The sequence below is a fragment of the Bidens hawaiensis genome, unplaced genomic scaffold (genome assembly GCF_021521415.1).
Source record: "Bidens hawaiensis isolate Kalapana, Puna unplaced genomic scaffold, B.hawaiensis_p1.1 tig00419604_1, whole genome shotgun sequence".
NCBI lineage: Eukaryota > Viridiplantae > Streptophyta > Magnoliopsida > Asterales > Asteraceae > Bidens > Bidens hawaiensis.
The window spans coordinates 289,022-295,746 of record NW_027504912.1 but is presented as its reverse complement, the minus strand read 5'-3'; positions in this window follow the sequence as shown (position 1 = coordinate 295,746).

Below are 6,725 nucleotides of genomic sequence, written 5' to 3'. Positions count from 1 at the left end.
TGTTTTTGGGATCATAACCGAAACCATGAAAGAAATGGCTTGATCGTGAGTGTAACTTGCTTGGTATTGTGGTATGTTGTTTGTAGGCTCTGTGTTTAGTGGTAGATAAGGCGGAAAGACGAGTTTGTAGCTTGTAGTGGCGGAAAACGAAAGGTATATTCGGTTTATGTCGGTGTATGTGTTTTTGGACAGATTGTTGGTCGTTTAGAGTTAGGTCATGAAATTTTACAGGGATGTTTTACACATGAAAAATAAGAGTTCTGTGAATTTTTGGTAATTTTTGGATAAAGGATGAATATTTGGTGAATTTAATGCTCGGTTTTGGCCAAAAATGGTGAAAAATAGTTAAATATCATGAAAAATTCTGGAAAATTACAGATAAGCTTTTTATATCATGTATAAGTCACACACAAAATTTGAGGTCAGTTGGAGAAGTCTAAGTAGGCTTTTCGGTTAAACGAGTTCTAGGGATTCTAGCTCGGTTTTAGTGAAAATGGCATGTAAAAAAAGATTTTTGTTCTGGAAAAATTACAGGGGACTATGTGGATGGCAGGGGACATCCAGGAAAAATTTGGGATTTTTCTAAGGTCGTTTGGTATTTACGACATATTTAGTGTTTAAATGGTGTTTAAAAATAGATAAATAAATCTTAAACATAGAAATTAATTCTGGAAATATTTTTATAAAATTCCCCACTGTTAAAAAGTGATTTGTGCAAAATTTCAAGATCCGAGAGTAAACGGATAATTAATCGTGCTAATTATCAAACTTTTAAAGTTAAAACGCGTAAACCGGTGAAGTTCGCTTACGCGAGCTGACTGGTGTATAAAAACCCTAAAAATGAACTATTTTCATATAAATGAGTTAAACAAGCAAAAATAAATCATCCGAAAATAATTCGGATGATTTGAGTAATTTTAACCTATTTTAACAGTTTCCGGTACGCCAAAGACGGAAACGGGGTCCCGCGGCCAAACGGGACGTCTAAACCGAGCTATAATTTCACATCTTTAATTAAATTATCAGTCAACCACTATTTTCGGGTCGTGTGTGACCAAACTCATTTTTGGAACGTAAAAACGGATAACCGTGCTAGGCACGCAAAACGGGAAAAACGACTAATAATAATTTTGACCAGTGAACTCTAAACGACATCACAATCTGAGTCCGGAAAAGTGTTTCTGGGTTAACCTTGCCCCCAGAACGGGTACAGTGCTGGGTTAACAGTGTCCCTAGATGTACCGGTTGATACGATTAAAGTTATATTAATATTGAGTGTATAGTAATGATCGTAGGGATCATATTACAGATTGGACGGGTTAACTGATATTGATTGTTGTTACCTGCTTGCATGTGCTAAGGTGAGTTTCACGAGCCCCTTTTTACTGAACTGTTTTAAATATTTTCCCGGGGCGGAAAGCATGTTTCTATCAAAATGTTTAAGTACATACTGAACGCATGGATTTGCGTGGATTTTACTGAACGCATGGATTTGCGTGGATTTTACTGAACGCATGGATTTGCGTGGATTTATATATATTGTTTATTGTACGGGAATCGTACGGAAATGTACTAAGATGGTAATTGTCTGAGTTGTTAATATTGTAAGGTCCCGCAACAGTGTTCTGGGTTAACAGTGTCCCCAGATGTCATTGGAAGTGTTCTGGGTTAACAGTGTCCCCAGAGGTTATTGGAAGTGTTCTGGGTTAACAGTGTCCCCAGAGGTTATTGTAAGTGTTCTGGGTTAACAGAGGTTTCACTTGTGGGCTCAGCATAATTACATCGATAATATTATATTTGGATAATGATATATCATGGTTTACTAAAATTGTGAAACTCACCAACTATTCGTAGTTGACCCGTTTTCTCACATGCTTTTCAGGTACAATTTAGATGAAGTGATTGCTTACGTGCTAAGTGCTTGATGTGTGTAAGATTTGTGTGCGGGATGTTAGGATACCTTATAACAGATAGAATTATGAATCGTATTGTATGATGTGTGTATCACCTAGACGGTAATGAAAGATGAGATAATGTAATTTTGAAGTATATTAATGCATTCAGTTTTCTTTATAAACAATGTGGTTGATATCAGAGGTGTCTGTCGCATCCCGTTTACGTTTCCGCTGCGGTTACGGGGTGTTACAGTTTTTTTTTGGTGAATTCGGTAAAACTTGGTATTTAATATTATATACGTTTTTCACACATCACTTTTTCGATGAATCGTATTATTTGTTATATCTTTGTTTCATCGATTATTATGATTGGCTAAACTGGGTTTGGATGATTACTTTGTAGACTCTTTTTATTTTTGGTTTTGGATTTCTTATTGATTGGTGATGTTTTGGTAAAGTTTTTATTTTATTTGGTTATGATGCTTATGTGTATTTGGTGTTAATTTATGATCAATTTTTGTTCCATATGCGTCTTTGTGAACGTCTTTCATGTAAGGATTCATATTAGGTTACTTACTATGTGTTTACAACTAGTTTATGGTTTATTGTTAACGTATTCCATAGGAACGGTAATTGAGAGTTTAGAGATACCTTATATTCTGTCACGTGAGAGACCGGGAGCTAATTAAGTGTCATCAGTTTTGGTCTTTTTAGGGTTTGGGTAGCGATTGCACGGGAGTGAGTTACCCTAGACTTTTTTAGATTCTTACAGGTCCGAATTATAACCGAATTCAATAAGAATACCCCTTTACGCCTTAGAGTGTTTTGTGATTAGAAAGACCGGGAGGTAATTTAGTCGTTGGGTACCTTAGCATAGTTAGATAAGGTGAGACCGGGAGGTGATCCGAACCATTAAACCGTTGAGCTTACATGACATTTAGGGTTCTTAGGTATTGTTAGTGAGATCGGGAGGTGAACTGGTATACTTTAGTTATTCCTTAAGTTTCATATTTTTAGAATACGGTACCATTCATAAATCCAAATCCGAGAGTTTACTAGTTAACTAGTAGGATTCCTTGCCTAGGTAGTTGTTTCACCCTATTTGAGTTCCAGTCCGATCTGTTTGTGTCTAGTTTTCGTGTCAGTTTTAGTTTAAGTATTATTTAGTTTATAGTTAATAAATAAAAAAGGGGTATTGGTTGTTAATACTTCTAGCTTTCACTTATTGGTAGATAACACTCCCAACTAACAATTTGTCACTCACCACTCACAACTTGTAACATGTTTTATTCTGTCACTCCCGAATCTAACGGACACTAACCCCGTTAGTTTTTTTGCTGATTTGGCATTCATACGTGAAAATTATTCACATATGTCATGAGAATATTAATTAATAATATAAATATTATATATTTTATTATATAAATAGTATATATATTATCCACTCACCACCTAATCTGGCCACCACCACCACCTAAATCGGCCACCACCACCAAACAACACCAGTGCCACCACTATTCCATCCCTAATCCACCACGGTTCTCAACCCCCTAAAAAAAGCAGTTGTTCACAAACAAGAAAAACCCTAGAACCAAATTGGAAGAACACGCCAACGAATTTCAGAGATACTGAGATACTGATTGTCGATTGAAACGGCAAATCAGTTTTTCGGCGACTTTGGTGGGTTTCTTGGTTGAAATTCGTGGTGGGGTTGCCATTTAAATGAAATCAGGGCATGTAACTACCACCCTAAATCCGAGTCGTACACTGCCGGACTGGTACGATTAAAGGGAGGTGGAGATTCGCTAGGGTTTGGTTGAGTTGGTTGGAGGATGAAGCGATTTAGTAGTAATGGATGCCGTTGAAGGTTTTTGGTTAAAGAGAAAGATTAGGTGTAGACTATGGTGCTCGCTGAGGTGAAATCCGGTGAGGATTGGAGATTTTCGGTGACCTATTTGATGAGGATAACCCCATTTTGTTTGATGAGGTTTGGGGGATTTGGGTTTTGAAGTATTAAAATATAAATTACTTTTTTATTTTTTTAAAATAAAATGCCACCTAACATGCCACATCAATAAAAACATACCACATCAGCAAAAAAAACTAATGGGGTTAGGGCCGTTAAGTTCGGGAGTGACAGAAGAAAACAAGTTACAAGTTGGGAGTGGTGGGAGACAAATCGTTAGTTGGGAGTGTTATCATCCAATGAGTGAAAGTTGGAAGTATTAAAAACCAATACCCCAAAAATCAATTAAATCCATTTATTTAAGTTATTAGTCAGAGTCTAGTTTAGGTGTCCCTAGTGTCCTTTGGGTTCGATATCTAGACTTAATAGGCTTTACTACAGTCGATAGGTACACTTGCCTGTCTAGTGGTCTAGCATTAGGATGGTCTAGATTTATAAATTTAAAACTAGAGTGTCTAGATTAGGTTAGGTTTTATTAGACCGCGTTTTGCACATCAAGTTTTTGGCGCCGTTGCCGGGGATACTTAGGCGATAGCGAAACTAGCTTTGATTGAACTTAATTGATTAATTGGTCTTTTGTGTCTTGAGTTGTGGTGTGTCTTGTGAGTTTGTGTCTTAGATTAAGGCATGTAGTCGTCTTTAGGATAATTTAGTTTTTGTTTTATTTTGTCGAGTCTAGTTAACATGTTTAATAGATCGAGTCAGTTTAGGAGTATTTTATATCGAAGATGTTGGAAAGAGATGATGTTGGAAAGAGCCGAACAAGAGGAATGTGAAAGACTCCAAAAGATTAAGGAAATAGAAGCCAGGCTTGATAAGTTGATCGAAAGAGAAAGAATCTCTAAAATAGAGGAACTCGAAGCCAGGCTTGATAAGTTGATCGAATTAGAAAAACTCCGTAAGATAGAGGAACTCGAAGCTAGGTTAGACGAGATAATTGCTAAATATCAAATTGAGAGTTTTTCTTACAAGGAGCAGGAAGCCGTCTATGAAATGGATGACGACTTCTGGAATGATGATGATGAGGGCGTGATTGAAGAGATGGAGTTGGAGCTACCTGATTACACGAATGCGAGTGAAGATGTCGTTGTGGAGCCACTTGACCAAATGGAATATGGCGAAGAGGATGAGCATGCACCATCTTGGGAAGATGAGTTTGGTGATGAGTTGGTGGGTTTATCACTTTTTGAAGTTAATGAAGAATTTGACCCTGCTGGCGATCTTATCTACTTGGAGACACTAATCATAGGAAAGCCAACAATGGAGATCAAAACGTCACCAGAAGAAGAAAAAGAAGAGGGAGTGGCAACAGAGAAGGATTTGAATATGGTGGTAGTTGAGTCGCCACATCATATGAATGTTAGTAGGTCTGTGGAAGAACTATATAGTGGATCGCCACCGAAATCGACAAAGCCACAAAAAAGGAAGCAAAAATGCTTGGATCAACACGTATTGAGGGTTCAAAAATGGTTCATTAAGAATTATAGGACAAGACTAAAATATAAGAATAACCATTTTCCTCATTATATGTCACGTATTAGGTTTGGTCCAGGTAAGTTTAAGTATTGATGGTCCGACCCGTTTGAATGTTTTAAAATGCTTTTTTTTGTTTCACTATGTGCTATTTGTTTAAATATGTTGGAAGGGTGGAACTAAACAGGTTAGACCGGGGTTGGATAAAAGAAAAGCATCCTGATTGAGATTTCAGGAGGGAGTCTGGCTGAAGACTCTTCTATAAACTTAGTGCTTTCCGGGAGGCAACCCGGTAGTATGTTTTTGCTTTTATTTTTTATTTTTATTTTTGGGGTTTCTTGCTTTCATTTGTTGGCCGCGTGTTTTCTGTTTTTATTTCAGGTTGCTCCAGGATTGCTTGTGGAAGGTTGATGATACATGGTTTGATTCAAGTGTGGGGAGGCTATTTGCTGATTGATTGCCGCTTTCGTTCGTAAGTGACAGCTTTGTAGAGAGCATTGGAGTGTGAGGCTTTTGTTCGAATTGAAGGGCACTAGACACGACTCGCAAGGCAATATCGTCATATTTACCAGGGGAGTCTGTTCCACTTTACTTATATTAGAATGCGATTTAATTTTTGTCCTTTTCCTGTCTCATTGAGGACAATGTGACATTTAAGTGTGGGGATGGGAAACTGACGTTTTTATCTTAAAAAAATCCGGAAAATAAATAAATAAATAATAATGGTAAAATAATAATAAAAAAAATTGTCCCAAATATTTACTGTATATTTTTGCAAATAATGGAAAATGATAGAAAAAATTTGTGATTGGTTTTTAAAACTACTATAATTTGAGATTGGAAAATGATCGTTCTGTGAAATACCCCCGAGGGGTGGTCGAGAACATGCTTGTTCGTGTCGACAAGTTCATCTTCCCGGTGTACTTTGTCATCTTGGACATGAATGATGATGATAGTGTCCCACTTATATTAGGCCGAAAATTCCTTACCACTACATAGGCGTTGGTCGACATCTGCGAGGGTAAGTTGATTTTGAGAGTTTGGGATGAGAACGTCACCTTTGACATTCGACAGTCACTAAAACACCCCAAGTCTGCTGATGACTCCTTATACTTCATCGATACCATCATGGAACATGTTGGGGAGTTTTTCAGCGAGATTTGTGGAGGATCTGCCTTCGACACCCAGATTCTTGATAGGGAGATTCCAGAGATTGAGATGGTTGCCATGACCGATAAGTCCTTGGATGACGACACCGAGTCACATAGCCTTGAATCTGGCGTGTCTACTAAGATCGTACGAGACGATCCGATGGACCGACCTCCGTCGAGAGTCCTCCTTCATCCTTAGAGCTTAAGGATTTGCCTGCCCATATGGAGTATGCGTTTTTA